This window comes from Protopterus annectens, chromosome 5.part1, assembly GCF_019279795.1.
Source record: "Protopterus annectens isolate FY-2018-M chromosome 5.part1, PAN1.0, whole genome shotgun sequence".
Taxonomy (NCBI): domain Eukaryota; kingdom Metazoa; phylum Chordata; order Ceratodontiformes; family Protopteridae; genus Protopterus; species Protopterus annectens.
The window spans coordinates 536,489,207-536,511,070 of NC_056736.1; the positions used below are offsets into that span (position 1 = coordinate 536,489,207).

General features: G+C 36.6%; 1 protein-coding gene across 1 annotated transcript in view; it reads right to left on the minus strand.

Moving 5' to 3' along the window:
• DRD3 (dopamine receptor D3) overlaps nucleotides 1–21,864 on the minus strand; it is a 1,635,526-nt gene that overhangs the window by 168,933 nt on the left and 1,444,729 nt on the right. The gene's annotated exons all lie outside the window — the stretch shown is intronic.

Below are 21,864 nucleotides of genomic sequence, written 5' to 3' on the forward strand. Positions count from 1 at the left end.
GTGGTACTTTTTCTCTTCCACTCTTGCTTAATTAATCTTCCTTATGCACTTATGCATCTTCCATACATATATCTGAAGCTTGTCAGCACTCCTGCCTCTGTCACCTCTAATGTTAAACTGTTTCATTCACTACTGTTCCAGAGAAGTAATACTTTATATCTCACCCATTATTCTTGTCAACTTTCTTGCTTTTCTTCTGCTGCCAAACAGCCATTTTAGATTATTTCAGGCAAGACAGTACCCAGAGTCCACTAAAAACGTTTAACACTGGTCATGCAATGTACATGCCATAAATGTATACATTCAAATCATATGCAGGTAGTAGTAGTGAAAAAAACCTACAGTACCTTGGGTCTGTAGGAGAACCTTTGATGAGTAAATGATGTAATCCTTCATTTTACTTAACAATATGTACTAAATGTCATTACCATGTCTTTGTTTAGGAGATTCTATAATGATATCTGATCTCTTGTTGGCTACTTCCTGACTGATGCTACTGACATGCAGTGGGCTCATATGTATCCTGCTGGGTATAGTTCTGTATTTGTTTCAAGTGACGATTTGCTTTCATAACTGTGCGCCAGTTTAACATTTCATATGGCTTCTTTTTTATATAACCATGAACGCATGATTGTTTTAATGTAGAAAGTTACAAACTCCATCTGACCTTGGAGATTATTTCTATGACATACCTGTTTAGGAATAGTCACTTGCATTTCAGGAAGTATGAGTCTCATATTACTGATCATACACTGGAAATATTTTACTTTCCATTGATCTGCATTGCACAGCAGTCAGAAGGTGAAGGCTTGTATATCCCACCTGGTAGCTTAGAAGCCACTCCAACATTCAGTTCAGCAAAACAAAACATTTGAAAACACAGCTGTCATTTTTATTATTACCACTGAATGGCAAGACATGCAGACCATTTACTTCGATTTAAATGCTACCGCTACTGCAAATCAATGCAATTGTGATTGTAATGCAGCTATATGCTTTCTTTAATTGTGAAATGCTCCTATGTGAGTTATAACGCTTTCTTTTACCTCTTCATCCTGCTGCCATGTTTACAGTAGCACAAACAGCACCCGCTCAATGTACTATAAATGTGTTCCCATGTTCATAGCCACATGCATGCTTATCCCATCCCAAATGAGTCACATCAGTGCAGAGAGACATATTAACATTGGAGACAACATTAGACAACAGCATTATTTTAAAAAGGTAAGACCATCCATCCATCCATCCACAAACCCATGTTCCTATTTTGCACATGGGGTCAAGCTGTCACTTCAACAGTGACAATCATCTACAGCCACATTTCACACCACTGGGTGGCCAGCCAAAATGTGGTTGTTATGTCCATACTGTACACTGACTCTAATGGCCAATTTAGAGTCCCCAGTCCACCTTCTGCATGTCTTTGGAATCTGAGAGGAAACCAGAACACCTAGAGGAAACCCACAGAAACACAGACAGGACATGCAGATTCCACACAGAAGGCACCCCAGCCAAGAACTGAACCAAGAAAATTCTTGTTATGAGGTAACAATGCTATCCACTGCACCATTGTGCTTCCCTACTAAAATAATGCCATTGTGCAATGGTAATATGCCATTGCAGAGTAATTATGTCATTCATATATTTATCTTTAATGTGGACTTTACTTTAGTTAGTCAGGCTGTACCCTTGTGAGCAAACAATGCACCCTATATGGGAATAATATAAATTACCTACTTTCTTTCATGCTGTGTTGCCACAGTACCAGCATGAGCACAGGGAAGGTTACCGACATCAACTAGCTGTTAGTCAGATGCCTGTGTTTCACAGTTGGACAAGGCACTTATTATAATGGCACACAATGACATATATACTGAAGAGCTTTATGCTATTGTTGAATAAAAAAATAATTTACTATGAAGAGCTTAAGAATATGGAAGGTAATTTTTCTGGATTAGATACTGTTACAAAATGAAATAGTTGGGAAGGTAATTTAACCAACTGTGACCAAATGAAATAGTTAATTATGTGCCAATAACTTTGTTAATTGTTTTAGTACCCATGGGCTTTGGATGCTAGATATGCAATATCAAAACAGATGGGAACGAGCAATGAGTGTACGCTCAGATGTTATCATGTCTCAGCACAATTTTGAACATGTTAAACAAAACTCATATACACAGTAAACACTTAAATAACAGCTTATTAAGTAAAAATATAATTGAGAAAGCTGATGAAGTTTGAAAAATACAATCACAAACACTGGACGTGTGTATGTGTGGTGAATATAATTTTTTATTTACTTTATTGCCATTTATACTTCTTTACAGGGGTAGTGCAGTGATCATCAACCAATTTCATGTATAAAAGTAAGCTGTATTTCCAGGTGTCAAAAGGTATATTGCAATTCTATGCAAACATATGACAAGAGGCTAACTACCTTTTTTTTGCCTGTTTCTGTGAGATTTGATTAGATTGTTTTTGAAAGAGGAAATGTTTAGACACTCTTTACAGTCATTCAGGGAAAAAAAACAATACCTTTTACACATTTGGACCCTTCAAGGACTAGATGCATGATAAAATCTTTCCAAATTCATGGAAGCTTTCCTTTATAACATTAGTTAAAGAGCATTGCATTATTATTATGCATTCATTGGATATCTAATACAAATTACAACAGTTCACCTGCCCAGATATATTACATAAATTACTGTAGATGTATTCTATGCAAACATATTACCAAAGATACAGGTTTAGTAACACTTTAGGACCACTCAGTTGACACAAAGATAACATATTTATAATAATAAATTACATTAGTAGGAATTTCCACTTCTGATAATTGTTGTGTCTTTCGGCTTTTCCCGATTAGGGGTCGCCACAGCAGAACTCCGGTCCGCTAATGATTGGCAGTTGATTTTTACGTGCCGAGTTGCCAGCCCTGACGCACAACCTTCAACGAAGGTACGTCCATTCACGCTCTAGCTGAGAATCGAACCGGACGGCATCTTACTATGAGGCGATAATGCTACTGCAGCACCACCACCGCGGATATAAAAAAAGGTTCTCTAGCAGTAGCTTTATCTTATGCAGACTAGCCTTTTGTAAACTGAGGGCCAGATTCTAAAAGAGTCTAACTCTGCCCTGTTTCTTCACTAAATATTTTTTTTTATTTGCCCTGTTTCTGAAAGACTTATTCTCATTGTAAGTGAAAGTATAAACATGCTTATACCAGGAGCTAGATTTAAAAAAAAAAAAAAAACTGCAGTTAGAATAAATAGTCACTTACACTGAGAGGAAGTCTTTTGCAACTGGGCCCTAAAAGTCAGATTTGTATACAGTAACACTAGAAAGCTTTTGTTTAGCATGGAGTAAACTTTGAGATATAGGTTTGTTTACAATATGGAATGACACCAAGAGGCAACACTGTTATGCAGAAGGATTAAACTATGACTATGTCTTGGGTTCAGTCAGCAATCCAGATACTAGAGAAGTTGGTCAGAGTAACAAGAGATGATGAGGCAATTTTTGTTTGCCTCTCTGTAGGAGAAAGTTTAAGGCAGTGTGGACTCCATTATGAGTACCTTTTGAAGTATTGACATCATCAAAAGCACCTGATTTCAAGGTGGTCAGCCTGACTGATGTGCTGTTACTTGCAGAAGCAGGAGGCATATCCTCATAGATGGCCATTACTTGTCTCTTCATGGGTCTTAAGTAAGTACACCAAGGTGGGATAAGTAAAGCTAGGCTAAAAATCTCCTGACTCTCGCTGGATAGTAGTACCACTTCTGTTGTAGGGAATTTGTTCAAGAGTAAAGGGAAAGCAGGAATGGAAAAATGTAAAAACAAGCAAACACAACATACTGAACACTTACAGGAGAATCCGTAAATGAGACCAAAAACACTGTCTCAGGCTATGTTTGTAGTACTAGTGAACCGGACCTGGACAAGCGAGGAAAATTTTTTATTTAAAACACATATAACAATTAAAATAAAATGATCGGTTTAGCGCTTTCATCTGTGATACAGACTTCCTCAGAACAACCATATAAAACAATTCTGAACGTTTAAAAAGACTTTTTAGTGCCAAAAGCTTACCAAATGAATCATTTTAAGTGCCAGTATATATAAAATGCCAGTAGATATAAATTGTATAACGAATACAAATGAAAAGGCAACCAAGCTGTATCAGAATGCATCAACATAATTATATATATAATTAATATATATAATGCATAATAATATCCATCTATAGTGCTACAATTCAGAACTAAGATATTATGAAATTTGATCATTATAAAAAAGACATTAAAGACAGTAATAATTATATATACAATAATACATTTAAACAATTATAATACATTATAAAACTAAGTTAAAATACTTGTATATATATATATATATGAATGTATATGTGACCATGAAATATTAAATAATACAAAAAATGCCACATTTCTTGAGTAGATGTTCATACAATTAATGAATGAATATTATTTACATAAGTTGCAAAATAGGTCTAATCGAAATATATTCATTAATACCAGGGAACCTTGTAGCATTTGTTTTTATTTGCCACACACATTCTCTTTTGCTCAACTGAGCTTTATAATTACCTCCCCTGGGTGAAATATGTATTTGGTCAATAATGGCAAATTTAAATTTGTGTGCCTCACCATATTTAATAATGTGTCTAGACAGGGCATTGTTCGTATCCTTCACCTTAATCTTGTATAAATGTTCATAGATACGTTTCCTGAACTGCCTCTCAGTTTTTCCAATATTAAAAAAACATACATGTCTGACACTTAGCTATATAGATTATATTTTTACTATTACAATTACCCTTTTTAAAGGCAACAAATGTCTTATTAATATCATCTAACCTTATACCACATACTTCATTAATGGTGGAACACTGCTTACAAGCCCCACATTTTCTAGTATATGTATTCTCTTGCTTATTATGATGCACTTGCCTATTCAATAATTTCTTAATATTCATATCCATTTTAAACACAAAACTTGGTTTTGCTCCTAATGTATGAATGATTTCATCATCCCTTAAAAAGTTGTTCCAACTATTTTCTCTAATGTTTCGGACACCTGTCACAAATGGAGAATATGTTAAAACACATACCCTATTAAATTCACCATCTGTCTTATTATTCATTTTGACATGATTACAGTTCTCATTACCCAGAACTGGTACAAATTTATTAACCCACTCCTTAATAACATATGCTGAAATATCATTCAATAAGGACAGAGGATATCCTCTATTAATAAACATAGTTTTTATATTTTTTATTTCTTTAACCATGATGTCATAATCAGATGTCATTCTGGCAACACGTATACATTGTCCCTTATATATATTTCTTAGTATATGCCTAGGATGGCTACTAGAAAAATCTAGATATCCATTGGAAAAGGTTTGTTTTCTATATATTTCTGACTGAAATCCAATATCATTATGTCTAACATAGGTGTCAAGATATGCTACCCCTTCCACATTAATATTATGTGTGAACTTAAAAAAATTACTAGTCATATTAAGATATGTTAGAAACTCATTAAGTTTTTCCATAGGGCCATCCCATAATAGGAACATATCATCCAAGAATCTAGTATAGTATGTAATATACTGAAAATAAGCACTATTAAATATATGGTGATGTTCCCATTCTAACATTACTAAATTGGCGAAGATGGGGGCACAAGCCGCCCCCATAGCCACACCACTTGTCTGTCTATAATACTCTCCTTCATAGTATATATAGTTGTGTGCTAATACTAGTCCCATCATATCAGTTATTAAATTAATCCGATCCCAACTTAAACAGGAATGTCTTCTTAAGCTTTCACAAAAAAATTCCAACCCCTGTTCTTTGGGAATACTGGAAAACAAGTCAATGACATCTATCGTCACAAAAATCAGACTATTTTTCCATTTATCCTTAGATAAATGGGACAAAAACATCCACGAGTCTTTAACTACGTGTGGTGTCTGTTCATATATATGTTTGGCCCATGTATCTATTACCACCCCTATGTTAAATGTCTTTGACCTACTACCAGAAATGATCGGTCTAAAAGGGGGGTCAATAATGTCTTTATGTACCTTAGGGATGCCCACAATTGTTGCTAATATAGGATATTCAATACTCATAAAATTATACATATCTACTGTAATTCTACTGTCTACCAAATATTCATCTAAAGCCAAATCTATTTTTTTATATCCTATTTGAATTTCATTACCAGACACAATTTCATAGTTACCAGAATCCACTAGAATATTTTGTACTTTGTTAATATAGTCAATGGTGTTATATAACACTATGCCTGCACCTTTATCAGGCTTCATTACTCTAATGTCTCTATTCCATATGAATTCATCTAGACATTTTCGTTCTTTGTCATTCAAATTATCATTGTAAAAACTATTTTTTACTGTCCTGTTGTACTCATACACACCTGAGCATACCTGTTCCTCAAAATTTAATACCTGCTTATTTGCAGGTGGAATAAATGTACTTTTCTTCCTAAGTTCATATAACTTGTCATTATTCAAAAGATTATCTTTGAATAAAATCGCTAGATTTAATTTACGGCAAAACAACTTAATCTGTATAATAGTGTCTACTACATTTAATCTCTCTGCTGGTATAAATTTAAAACCTTTTTGAAAGAGTGAAATATGTTCCTCTTTTATATCAAGGGTGGTGTAATTAAGTCATTACATACCAATACTTTTGGTGTTTTGTCTTCCATGGTCATCAGACCATTACTATTATTGGGTATAGAGCCATCATTATCTAATGAAACATGTGACAAGTTTTCTGCAATTGTGTACCTGCTGTTGATAATCATCTGCGGTACTGATTTTTCCTTTGATAATTGTTCTTCTGGTGTGGTGTGAAATAACTCCCCCCTTGAAAATTCATATCTGTTTGTTTATATTCAGTTATTGTTCCTTCTACATCATTCCCATATGTTTGCTCAGGCTGCTTTTTCCATATATATGCTTTATTATCATGATATTGTTGTATATCTCTTTGTATCTTCCTATGTTTCCTTTCATATATTTTCTCAGCCCTAGTATCAGCAATCCTATATTGCTTCTCATATAAATCCTTCCACTGAGGGAACAATAAGTCAGTAACAATATCATTGTTTAACTTATCAACTTCTTCTATTAAACCCCTTAGCTTCTCATAATTTTTCTTAATAATAAGTTCCATATATCTTGTGCCGAAACTATCAAATAAATTATTGAATTCAGTCTGCATATCATGATCCAAACACACACCCATGGGTAATTTAAAAAACCTTAATCCCATAGGAACAATGCCTAAAGCTATGCATTTAGATAAATAAGCATTATCAATTTTGATACTTTAAACAGCTAATAACATTTTACTCATACTAAAAATCATATCTTTCACTGTACCTTTTTTATTATTTACTTTCATGTTATGTTTCACACTCTCATTGTATTTATTAGTGTCCACAAAATCATATTCACTGTTTAAAAAATTGTCCAACTTATTAACGGTGGTTTGCTGTTGTACTGACCCAGCAATCTGTAAGCCTCTAGGGCTTGAAGTATTTAACACAGTACCTTGAATATATTCCGATTTATTTTTATGTTTAGCCATTGCTGCATAAGTCCTTACTGGCATCTGTCTCTTCGGATGAGCGCCCATTCGTTCATGCTCATCATCCAGTTGAAACAATGAAAAGTCGAAGGTGACATCAGGTGTGCAGTCCTGCAAACCTGGTTCCAACACAGTTCTAACTTCCTTAAGGCTCTTAGAGATGATGGTTGGCTCACCCTGTCCATTGGGAATGTCTATGCTGTTAATGTTAGAATCGCTACTGGCACGTAATGAAAACTGCTTTGCAGCAGTACTATTATCAGCTTTCCAGTCAAGCAGTGTCTTTTGTAGTTGGCCAACAACATCCGTTAGCCTAGATACGTTGTCCTTCAACAGATTTAATTCAATTTTAATATGACAGGAATTAATGAAAGAATTTTGCCAGAGGTGATATCTTATGCACATTTGGTGCCAGTGTATCTATTTCCCTTTTTAAAATTTCTCCAAGTCTTTTGGGTTTCCTGATACCATGATGGGAATGGACCCCATTCCTAAGTCAAAGTATCATTAAAGTTTATGAAATTAGTACTGTTTCAATCCTTGATATTAGCCATAAGTGCTCTTTAACACCCACAATGTGCCTAGTACTGACTCCTTCTGCAATTCATATGGAGTTACATGTATTGGTAACATATCTAAGTATGATTGTAAATTCTGTTTTATAAGACCCATTGCTCCTACTACTACTGTAACTGTCTGGGTAACCTTCTTCCACATTGCCCTCATTTCTGCCTGCAAATCCTGGTATTTTATGACTTTTTGTCTCTTTGTACGTAAGACACTGTAGTCACTGGGTGTAGCAATTTCAATGATCAATGCTTCTTTTGTCTTCTTTTCATGGACTACTATATCTGGTTTTCTCACATCTATTTCCCTTTTTTTAATTTCTCCAAGTCTTTTGGGTTCCTAATACCATGGATGGAATGGACCCCATTCCTAAGTCAAGGTATAATTGAAGTTCATGAAATTGGTATTGTTTCAGTCTTTAATGTTAGCCAGAAGTACTCTTCGCAGTACCCGCAATGTGCCCAGTAAGGACTCCTTCTGCAATCTGTACAGAAGTTACATTTTCCCCTGTAAAGTGATTAAGACTAGTTGCCCTTTCAGTTTATCTTGAATGTGTGATTGAATCTACCTTGCATCTCTTAAGCCTATGGTGAGGTTGATATATATATATATATATATATATATATATATATATATATATATATATATATATATATATATATATTAGCTAGGGTTAAGACTATGCGCATCAGCTTCAAAATGGTACCCATCATTTCTCCTTTGAGAAGAGAAAAATGTGTCTAAAACCTGAAATAGAGTGCACCTTCTCCTTGACAGTAATGTAACCCCTTTCTGTTTAGTAGTCAGGTGAGCGGATGAAATTAGTTAATCATAACCCTAGTCTTGCAATTTTTTGTGCTCTTGGAGTGATAAAATGAGTTTCTTGTAATGCTAATAAATCTGGAGTGTGTAGCCTAATCCATGTGCACAACCTATAACATTTGACAGGGTAGTTAATGCAGTTTATGTTAATGCTTGTGTTTATGTTAATTCCTGTAGAACTGTGAGTGGTAGCCATCTGCCCTGTCATTTGTACTCAAGCCAGTGAGGGGTATACAGGAAATTATTACACGACAGCAGACATGACACTGCATGGGCAGACTTAGACCATAGATTCATATGAACAAAAAGGGGAAAATGTAAAAAGTGCCACAGCATGAAGGTTAAAAGGTGATATTTATAACAGAAAAATCAAAAGTCTTAAGTTTGTTTTCAGCACAGGGTCATTTGAACATACTGGAAACACGCCTCATTTTAAGAAAAGTGGAAGATCACAAATGCCAAAGCTTTGAAAAGAAGCTGCAATAACTGCATCTCTGGGATTTACTTCAAAATTATACTAAAATCTAACTCCACATTGGATGCGTTTGCAATAGCCCGCTCTGTTTTCTTCTCATTCTTTTCAGGTCTGGAAAGAAGATATGGACAAGTAATATATTATGGTGGTATGTATAAGCTGGCATAACAGATATGCTGTGGAATTGTCATGGGTTTACACATGATACTGATTTTGAAAGATATATTGGATGTAGCACTTCAAATGAAAAGCATGTTATGTGGGTCATTCTCTAAGAAGGCATTCTTTTATAAGCTTTGATTCACTAAACACAGCTGACCTATAAGGGGTTAAGAAAGTATTGCAGTAATGTATAGCGATTAAAAAGAACCTTGCTGGTTAGTGCCAAGGTTTGCATAGTGTGCATAGTGTTTACAATGGCAGTGGTGGTCAGTATTACGGAACTCATCATTGCACAGGGCTATTAGTGTGAGAGACAACAGCCTGGGTTCCAAAAGTCTCAGAGCAGTGAGGTAGAGCCTATCTGTCAAGATGACATGGGACCCTCAGCTGTACCTATCTTACACCCCCTGAATATCATGACCCTGGCAATGCAGAGATGATGGTTTGTACAATAAGAGTCTCCTCTCCACTATGCAGCTGTGTAATGATGTGCAACTGACACACAGTGTGATTCTATAACATTCAGTTTTATGGAACCATGTTATGGACACAGGATTTATTGTGAATTATTCTGACATATATCCAACATCAAGCAAAGCTGGATGCAAGCATAGTATATAGATGTAAAATAGATTTGTAGAGCAGAGGGTATTGTAGCCTACAGAACCATGAGGTGTGACATACATCCAACATCTAACTAAGCTGGATGCATTCTTGGTGTACAGGAGAAACAGAGTAGATTTGTGGAGTGACTGACTTTGTGGACTCTGGGTCCATAGCTGAGTGATAGGCAGTGGCCAAAGCTGAGAATTTTGCACAATAATGTGGCAAAAGGAAAGATACTCCTTGTGTGAAGTGGGTATACACTTTGCTTTTGCAAGGACCTTGCAGTGATTTTCCTTCATGGGGACTTTTGTTCATTGCAGTTTGTATCATCATCTTTACGATAAAGATGAAATTTACCTTGAAAATTATACAGCATTGACCCATTTGGCTTCTATAGCACATTCTGAATCTTGAATGATGATGACTGGGGCTGTAATATAGCTTTCGTGACATATTCTACAAAACTGAAAGAGGAACATCAATCAAAGATTGCTAGAGCAGAGAAATTGTTATAAAATATGCATACATATTTAGTTTATTATTCAGTACAAAATATTTTTGAGTTTGACCAAGATTTGTTGCAGTGGCAGATATAATGAATTAACTAGCTTTCAAGAACGTTTTTTTTAAAACTGAACCAATGAAGGTGGTATGCAGTTTGAATGTTGTTATAGCTAACAGCCATTTTATTATTCTCTGTATGCTGATAGTGTAGAGATCTGTCAGTAGTTCTAAAGCTCTTGGTGGTCATAGTCAGGTATGACTGTATGTAAGAGAATTCGAATTATTGCTATTATTGCATAAGTATTTTGCCAAAAAAATGAAACCCTCGTATTTCATAATGCATTGAAGTTACATCAACTCTATACAGTTGAATTTTAAAATGACTATAAATCACAACACCATCAATAAAAAATAAATGTTGGAGTTAATGTAAGCTCCAAGAAGAACTGAACCCTCACATAAAGTCACTGTTCAATCTCAGCCTTACTACAGGATATGTACCCAAGGAATGGCGTACAGCAACAGTGGTCCCACTCCACAAAGGTGGTGCCACAATGGACCCCGGAAACTATCGCCCTATAAGCCTGACTAGCCTGGTCTGCAAAACTATGGAGCGTATCATCATGGAACTCATAAACAAACACATTGCGCACCTTCAAACACTGGATCCTACCCAATTCGGCTTTGATAAGGGCAGATCTTGCCTCTTGAACCTGGTCAACTTCTTTGAAACAGTCACCAAGGCCATAGATGAAGGGAAAGTAGTCCACACAGCCTACCTGTACCTCGCAAAAGCCTTCGACACAATACCCCACTCGGGCATCATAAATAAGCTCACCAGCTTAAATATCAACCCCTATGTCACAAGATGGGTTGCAAACTGGCTCAGGGATAGAACCCACATGGTCAGAATTGCAGGTGCCATGTCAGACTCTAAACCAGTTACAAGTGGCATCCCACAAGGCTCAGTCCTGGGACCTCTCTTGTTCGGTATATATTTCTCTGAGGTACAGGCTAACATGGGAGGACTATGGCTGACCAAGTTCGCAGATGACTGCAAACTGGGTGCCATAATCAACTCGCCGACTGACACAAGCATCCTCCAAGAGGGTCTCACAGAGATGGATAACTGGTGCAAGAGCCATGGCCTAAAGCTAAATGCCAAAAAGTGCATAGTCATCCCCTTTGGGAAAAACAAAGTGCCTACAAATTACCACATAGGTGGTAATCCATTAAGTACAGAAGAAGTAATTAGGGATTTGGGGACCCAAGTAGGTAGCAATCTCTCCTTTGACAATCACGTTGCCAAAGTGGTTAGAAAGACCTTCTATATAGCCCACCTTATCACGAAAAGGTTCACATCTAGATCAAGAGAGGTCATTGTGCCCCTCTACTCATCACTCATCAGGCCCATAATTGAATACAATGCCCCATTTGGGATGTACCTTACCCGACACCTGCAGCAACTGGAAAGACCCCAAAAGTACCTCACCAAGAGGATCAAGGAACTCAAATAGATGCCCTACGCAGTTAGGCTAAAGAAACTCCAGCTCTACTCAGTTGCTTACCGCCTACTCAGAGGTGATCTGTGCCTGACGTATAAAGCCATGTCCAAACCAGAATTAATGGACATGCTCCACCTCAGGAAATCCAAATCCCTTAGAGCTACATGCTCCAGGGACTTAAATCTCAGCACAGAAATAAATAGGACATGCTGGAGGGACAGATTCATATCCCAGAGGCTCCCTTCACTCTGGAACAAAATCCCAATCCATGTTAGGCAGAGCCCCTCAATGACCCTCTTCAAGAGAAATCTTGACGAGTGGATGGGAGATCGTAGGTTTACCCCTGGGATCTCTTCTGTGTCCCTACTAGACAGAGGCACAGTAAACTAACCTTAAAAGGGCTATCTTCTGTGACCTACTATACAGAGGCACAGTCAACTAATCTAAAAGAGTGGTGAAAGCCAAACACACTCTGGCTAGGCTTATAAATGTCCTAGGGCAGATAGCCTAGTAACAACCTATGAACCTATGTATAGGTTCTTGGGTTTGCTCAAAATACGGGATTATATTTTGCATATTTTCACAGAAACAAAACAAAATACAGGCTAACTTCTATTGTATTAATTTTACTGCTGTTGTCTTTCGGCTTTTCCCAGTTAGGGGTCGCTACAGAGGGACTCCGGTCTGCTAATGATTGGCAGTAGATTTTCACGGTGCCGAGTTGCCAGCTCGACGCCGAACCTTCAACGAAGGCAGGCCCATTCACGCATGTCTTTTGGAACGCCACTCGACCTGCGCGGAGGACATGCAGACTCCACACAGAAGGCACCCCCTGCACTCTAGCTGAGAATCGAATGAGAGAGCCTCTTGTTGTGAGGCAACATCGCTACCGCTGCACCACCGTGGATGTAGTGTATTCATTTTACTAATTTTCTAAAACATAAAAAATAGTTCCCATTATAAATGTGGTTCTTACATTTCAATAATAAAAGTACTGAATGGTAGCTATGTAACGCATTAAATGTTTCCTGAATAGCAGTGGTATTGAGGGCATGGGTCTTTCTTTTAGTCATCTATTTACAGAGGTAACTGTAGAACTCAAGAACAAAGACTTAAAATTATTTTTTTTTACTTGAGAGAAAACACTGACAACAGACCATTCCTGCTGTGTTTGGACTAAAAAGTACTTTTTTTTGTTTTATGGAAGGTGTTAAAATCTTACCCAGATCAGCCACAACTGGCTAGTTAACTATTTGAATTAAGACCTAACTTTAGTTGAGCTGTGTATGTGGTACCATTGACTGTCACGACTGAAAAATGTCAGGGCTTTTTAGAATGAGGAATTTCTATACATGTATTCAGGGGCAAATTCTGGAGTCCTCACAGATGGTATAATGTGACAAACTTGAAGGGCGCCACTGCAGTGAGATTCTTTTCATCCTCCAAAAAGTGGTAGCCTGACAACATCTCACCAAATGCATGGCTGTGGTCACTGGCCTCAAATGTTGAAGGATTTCTACTAGATACAAAAACTGAAGAGAGATTTAAACTGTATCTGAACATGAACAAAACATTTGTGTGAAAATCTCCTGGCAAAAACGTGGCTGCAATTGCATGCTGCTGCCTAAGACAGCATATTATTTGAAAACAAATGGCATGTCCTTAAATGTGTTTAAGCCGTGCCCTTTCCCTGTGATAGAACTGTAGCATTTCTCCTTGAACATGTCTGTTTTTTTCTTACAGTACAGTTTGCTGCAAGTGTTCCAGACTTGACATTTGTTACTTTAAATAAGTGCATTTTTAATTCAAAAAAGCTTACAATTAAGAAGCAGATTATACTTAACCATATGCTAATATTAAAACTGTCAGACTACAGCCTTTTAAGTTATCTAACCTGCCTCTTATTTCATTCAATAATCAGGTGATTTCCTGCAAGAAAAGTCATTTAATTATGGAAGCACTTGATATGTAATTAAAATAAATGCCACCAGAATCAGACTGAAAATCTAGGCTTTCTGACCTAATAATTTGGTACCACATCAGCTGGATTATAGTCTTTATTAAGTATTTTTTCACCCTTAAAGACGTAATTTTTAAAGTTATATTAAGTGTGTGACTCTAAGAGTTTGTGTTATAGTAAAGCACTGTGATATTGCATTTTCAGCATTGTCTTTCCAAACATCTACCAATTAATAAAGCAGCTCATATTTTAATGATGTCACAAAAGTTCTAGTAACTAAACTCTGTAAACATGGAGCATAGAAGTGTGTGTGTTTGCAAATGAAGTTAATTTAGGCATGATGAAGGCTAAATAATGATCCACGGAGGTGCCTGAGTCTATGTTAATAACAGCTAATTTAAATTAAAGACTGCAAATTATTTTAGCCTTTTTAAACTGACTAGACATATACCCATAACCCTGGTGTGCACTCAGTCTGTACCACATACTTTTTATTGCATCATCCACATTCTACTCCAACCCTAAATAAAGGTGCTGTATTACTGTAGTAAATGAGAACACACTCCTACTTGTCTCCTCTTTTTACCCCTTCTCTTTTATACTCCATAACCACATCATTTATTTTTCACTTTTACCCATCTCTCTCTCTCTCTCTCTCTCTCTCTCTCTCTCTATTTCAGAACAAATAAAGCTCTCCTACAGCAGTACTCTGCAGAGATACGTTTCATATCTCTGCTGAGCTATGCTTATACCTCTGCTGATATACGTTTGATACCATTCTGTTCTTTCTTTCTGTTGAATAGCAAATCCTGGCTATACATCTTGAAGGCAAGGAAATTTCTGTATGACAAAGTATGTTGTTAAATGTCTCTATCAGTCCCGGCATTTGTTATTCTAGTCTTACTCATTGTTAACATATTATAGTACCACTACAAATCATACAGCTAAGCAACACCATAACTTTGCTGAGACAAAACATGTGTTAGTGTCTCTGATATGCATTACCATGTGTTAGTGTCTCTGATATGCATTACCATGTGTTGGTGTCCCTGATATGCACTACCATGTGTTGGTGTCTCTGATATGCACTATCATGTGTTGGTGTCTCTGATATGCACTACCATGTGTTGGTGTCTCTGGTATGTACTACCATGTGCTGGTGTCTCTGATTATTACTACCATGTGTTGGTGTCTCTGATATGCACTGCCATGTGTTAGTGTCTCTGATATCACTACCATGAGTTAGTCTCTGATATGCACTACCATGAGTTAGTAATACCACTATCGTGTTGGTGTCTCTGATATGCAGTACCATGTGTTGGTGTCTCTGATATCACTACCATGTGTTAGTGTCTGATATGCACTACCATGTGTTGGTGTCTCTGATATGCAGTACCATGTGTTGGTGTCTCTGATATGCACTGCCATGTGTTAGTGTCTCTGATGTCACTACCATGAGGTAGCATCTCTGATATGCACTACCATGAGTTAGTGTCTCTGATATCACTACCATGTGTTGGTGTCTCTGATATGCACTGCTATGTGTTGGTGTCTCTGATATGCACTACTATGTGTTGGCTTCTCTGATATGCACTGCCATGTGTTAGTGTCTCTGATATCACTACCATGAGTTAGTGTCTCTGATATGCACTACCATGAGTTAGTGTCTCTGATATCACTACCATGTGTTGGTGTCTCTGATATCACTACCATGTGTTGGTGTCTCTGATATGCACTGCCATGTGTTGGTGTCTCTGATATCACTACCATGAGTTAGTGTCTCTGATATAGACTACCATGAGTTAGTGTCTCTGATATCACTACCATGTGTTGGTGTCTCTGATATGCACTACTATGTGTCTCTGATATGTGATACCATGTATTAGTGTCTGATATGCAGTACCATGTGTTGGTGTCATTGATATGCAGTACCATGTGTTGGTGTCTCTGATATCACTACCATGTGTTACTGTCTGATATGCACTACCATGTGTTGGTGTCTCTGATATGCACTACCCATGACTGTCATCCTAATCTTGAAAGCCCTTCAATTTACACTTGAAACTGCTTTACTCTTTAGCCAATTAATGACACATAATCTTATATCCAAGCCTTTTGATTGTTGGATCTTACTCCTTTATACTCCAGCACCCTAAAATGTTTGCTTTACAACAGCTATTTGCTGTTAGAAAATCAGTCTGAGTTGAAACCTTCTCACGTCATTACTGCCCACCCATCAAGTAAGTGAGAAAACACTTTTAGTATACTGCATGAAACAACTGTTTACCACTCTGGCAGCATTTGTCCTCTCCAAACGGAAAAGAGAAACTTTTCCAGGATGCATCAGTTCTCTGCTTGTTTTTCAAATTCTTTGTCAGTACATGCACACTGCTAGACTTGACCTGCCAGTATGCCAAAAACGAATATGGTACTGATTGTCTGATCATATATTTATGGTATGGGTGGCATCGGAACAATTGTAGTACCTGCCTTTAATATCATGAGCTGTACCAGGAATAAATCTGTTTTCTTTAATGCCAGGCCATCCTAATATGAGACAAACATACTATTAGCCACTTCGTAACTACAGAATGACTGGAATGTATTGAATGAGTGCCCTTAATGACCAACTAAAACCAACAACAGCAACAACAAATGCTGTGAAAGCACATGGACGAGCTGAAATAGAAATTTATCACTATAATTCTTTATTGATGTCCAAGAATTTCGTCAAAAGTCTTCTTTATAAACTATACTTATAGATATGTACAGCATGTCACATAATGAAAATCAGCTGAGAATTATCCAGCAATTAAAAGTACTTGTAATACAAAGAAATAGGAATCAATAAAATTCACTTAAAATGACACATTAAATTAATTGTCCTTTTAAAATACATTTAATGATAATTAATTCATGCAAGCCTGGTAATTTATCTGCAGCTAATAAATGCTGCCATTTTATTTCTCTAACCTCAAGTATGTTATTCAAGACTCCATATGTAATGTCTAGTTTTACATGGCATGACCAGCACTCAGATGATGTGATATACTTTAATCCAATAATTTACTCCAAGTAAAAAAAAAAATGGCAAACCAGTTTTAGCATAAGCATTAGTCAGTTAAAATCAGAAAAACTGCAAATATTGTTTGATTAATAAAAACTCATTTAAATATGACTAAAGGCAATGTTGTCCCTCCCATCAACCTTAGAATAGCCAATTGGATAGTCTCATTCAAACTGGGCAGAAATAAAGCCCTAAATTTAACAATCCAAGTACGTTCCTTTCTACTTAAAATATCTTGCCATCCCAATTTATTAAAACCACAAAAAGATATCCTATCCATAGCAGCAAATCTAAAACTAGCTGTGGGAAATTTAATTAAATGTTTAATGTATTACATGTGCAACAATTTTTATATCACTAATATGCTCAAAAATTGTCAAGATGTTTTGCCTACATAAAAAGCAGAATATCCACAGCTACTGTAGCTAAATAGATAACCCACTATGATGTACTAGTACTAAAAGAACAGATATCAAAAACATGAGAAGTTTTGGCAGAAGAAACCTGTTTTGAATTAAGAACTTTACAAGCATTACACTTTCCATAAGGGAAAACCCCTCTTGTGGCATCCCATCCATAGTATGTTGTCTATCTAACCCAGACAAAATGCCTTTCTTATAATGGTTAAGGTGACTACCTATAGTTCTATTGCATCTAAAAGAAAAAAGGACAGTGGGACAGAAGCAAATCTGACAGCCTCTTGTCAGATAATAGAATATCCCAGTGCTTAGTTATTAACCTCTGAAAACCCAGGGAATGACTCCCTCATGTGGTAACAATTCTAAGATTAGCAATATGCTTTCTTCTTTTCTTACATTCCGATAAATCAGATCTGTTAACACTCTGAACAGTATTATAAGCTCTATAGATATCTTGATATTTATACCTTTGGTCATGAAACAGTTGAAAAAGAGCTCTCTAATATGTTGATCTAACTGTTCGACATTAGAACAAATTCTTTTGATTCTCAAAAATTGAGATTTGGGAATATTTTTAATAATGTGAGGGGAGTGGCAGCTAGAAGCTTCAAGTAAAGAATCACAGCTATGTTGTTTCCTGAAAACCAAAGCATCTAAAGTACCATCTTGTTATTTATAGATTTAAACATCCAAAAAAGATATGTTTTTAAGATCATAATTCACACTAAATTGTAGTCCCCATTTGTTGTCATTAAGATATTGTACAAATTCTTGTAAAAAAATGATATCAGATTTCCACACCATACAGCAATCATCCAAATATCTCCTCCATATATCCACAGCATCAAGAATACTATTATGGCTTACATCATAAAGAAGTTATCTAAAGTACCATCTTGCCATGCCCCATTACGCAAAGTTAGAATTAGAACCAAACCGGCACCATGGCTCACCAAAACGACCAAACAAAAAATCCTCCAAAGAAATAAGCAATGGGCCAAATGGCGCTCAACAAAAAGCTCCTCAGACCACCTGCAATTCAGACAGCTAAGAAATGAAACAAAAAAAGCCATATTAGCCGATAAAAGAAACTACTACTACCAACTACAATAAACCAACCAAAATAATCCCCACAAATTCTGGCGAGGTATCAATAACCTCCTACACCCTGGATGCTCAAGTACTCCCTCTCCCTCTGGCTCTGATCACAACAATCCCATCCAAATAGCTGACTTATTTAATACTTTTTTCACTGAAACCATACAATCCCTAGCCAACCAGCTATCCCCTAGCATCCCAGGCTCTGCCACAACCTTTACCAATAATTCTCATCAATTTCATTTTCAGCCAGTGCCCACTTCACTTATCTGTAACCTCATACAGAAACTTAAACCCACTACTCTCTCTGCTGATAAATTACCTGCAGAATACCTGCAAAAAGCTGCTAAAGTCATAGCCTACCCCATATCCATCCTCATTAACAGAACTATTTCTGAAGGATCTATTCCCCTAATCTGGAAAGTCTCTCACATAATGCCCCTGCATAAGGGTGGTAACTCCAAAGAGTTGTCCAATTATAGGCCCATAGCTATTTTATCTCCTTTGGCAAAAATAATGGAGACATGTATACACATACAACTGTTAACCTACCTACTCGATCACAATTTATTAGCACCCTGTCAACATGGCTTTAGACCATTTCATAGCACCACCTCTGCTCTCTTATCCTTCACTAACCATATTAACAGTAATTGTAATATTGATACTCTATCCTCAGCTGTTTTTATTGACCTGTCCAAAGCATTTGACATGGTGAATCACCACCTCCTTATAGACACACTCAAAAACCTGTCATTGGACAACCATACTATACAGTGGTTCCAATCATACCTACATAACAGGCAACAGGCTGTACTATGGGAAAATACTTTATCTTCCCACATCCCAGTCACTCTAGGGGTCCCGCAAGGATCTATATTAGGCCCATTACTCTTCTCCATCTTTACAAATGACCTTCATTCTGTAATTCCTCAAGCTGACTGTATCCAATACGCTGACGACTCCACACTCATATGCGCTGCTGCTTCTCAATCAGAACTTCAGTCACTAACCCAAATGACCTTTAGTACAGTTGAAAACTGGCTACTACAAAGACGTCTTATCCTTAACCCCAAAAAAACAAAAATGCTACTATTTACCCCCACCCGCAGAACCTCCCCACTTAACTTTACTATTACTTCAAATGATGGAACTATAATATCTCCTGAACCAACCACCAAACTACTCGGGGTACTAATAGATAACAACTTGTCCTTTGAACCTCACATTAATAACACCATAAAATAGTAAACAAGAAACTAGGTTCCCTCTATAGAATAAAACCCTTTCTTACACCTCCAGCCAGGGTTACTATTGCTCGTACCCACCTCATCTCTACCTTGCTCTATGCCTCCCCTATCTATACCAAAATATGTAGAAGTAATCTGAGTAAACTTACATCCTCCTACAACAATATTGCCAGATTTGCAGCTGGGTCCTCCTATAGAACTCATCACTGTATCAATCTGAATCAGTTAGGATAGTTAGAGCTGCCAAATTTAATACTTTTCAATCAATTAATAGTAGCCCATAAGATCCTGTATTTACCTCAAAATACACCCATACTTACATCCCTAGTCATCCCCTATAATAACCTTAAGACCTTACGCTCAGCTAATAACCTACTTGTACAAATATCAAAATCCAACAACTTAGCTGGTGACACCTTGTTCTCCAATACAGTAGGTAAAGCCTGGAACATCCTCCCAAGCCAGCTAATCTCAATATCCTCTGTCAGCTTATTTAAAAGCAAGCTTAAACCCTACCTCAAATCACACTGGCTATGCCCCTGTGTTAACCCAGACTAAGTACCTAACTATTAACTAGACTCCCACAATTCCTAGCCTCCCATGATCATGATCTTGTGTTGTCTCACTAATTTTTAGTGAGCTTAACCTTCCTTAGGATTTTTTCTCATGTAAATAAGTATATACTGTGGAATGATCAAACACCTTCATATAGTATCACAACCTATGTGATAAATAACACTAGAAATCCATCCTTGTTTGCTGTACTTCTATACTCTATCTATTGATCTCTAGTGTTTTTCTTTCTTAGGTTTTTGTGAGACCTTAGTATCTCTTATCATAAATTACTAGGTGTATCTAATTTTGTAATATGTTATAAAGATTTGTACTACACCATTTCTAATACAAATATATTAGTCTTTTTCATCTATTCTTAGATAAATGTTTCCTTTTTCCTACTGAAATGTAAAATATATAATCTTAGGCTTGTACTATAATTGTTAAACTTATGTACCAAATTATACTGTTATTGTCTTTGTCTTGACCTTTTATGTTGTTGTAATTTGTGGAGCTTTTCTCCCCGGGCCTCCACTGAAAATGGACATATATCCAGCTGGACTAGCCCGGTCAACAAATGTAAAATAAAATAAAAAATAAATAAATAAAGTTGTTCCTCCAAATAACCCATACATAAATCTGCATAAATAGGAGCAAAAGATGCTCCCATTGCAGTGCCCTTTAACTATAAAAAACATTCTCCATTGAAATAGAAAACATTTTTAGTCAACGCATGTTCTGTTAAACAAATTACAAAGGTATTAAACCAAGGACTATACATGGGTATTGTACCCAGCCAAAACAGTAGAACCAAAAGACCATCCTAATGGGGGATACCAGTGTACAGGGTCTTCACATTTACAGTACACATATACCAATCATCGCCCAGCAGTTGTGCCTCTTGTAAAATGTTAAGGAATTTAGCAGTATCTTGTATCCTCTAATGAACCCTACAAGTAAAGGTTTCAGATCAACTGTTAAAAAGGAAGACAAAGGTTCTGTCAAAGAACCATGGCCCAACACAGTTCTACCAGGGGGGCAACGGGCATCTTTATGTATTTTAGGTAACATATAAAAGTATTGTGGGTGGGGATCATCCACCATTAGTTGATGTAGTTTCCTTCATTATGATACCTTCCTCCAAAGATAATCTTAGAAACAGATCCAAGTCATTTTTAAACTTTAAAGTGAGCTCCAAAACCATTTTCTGATA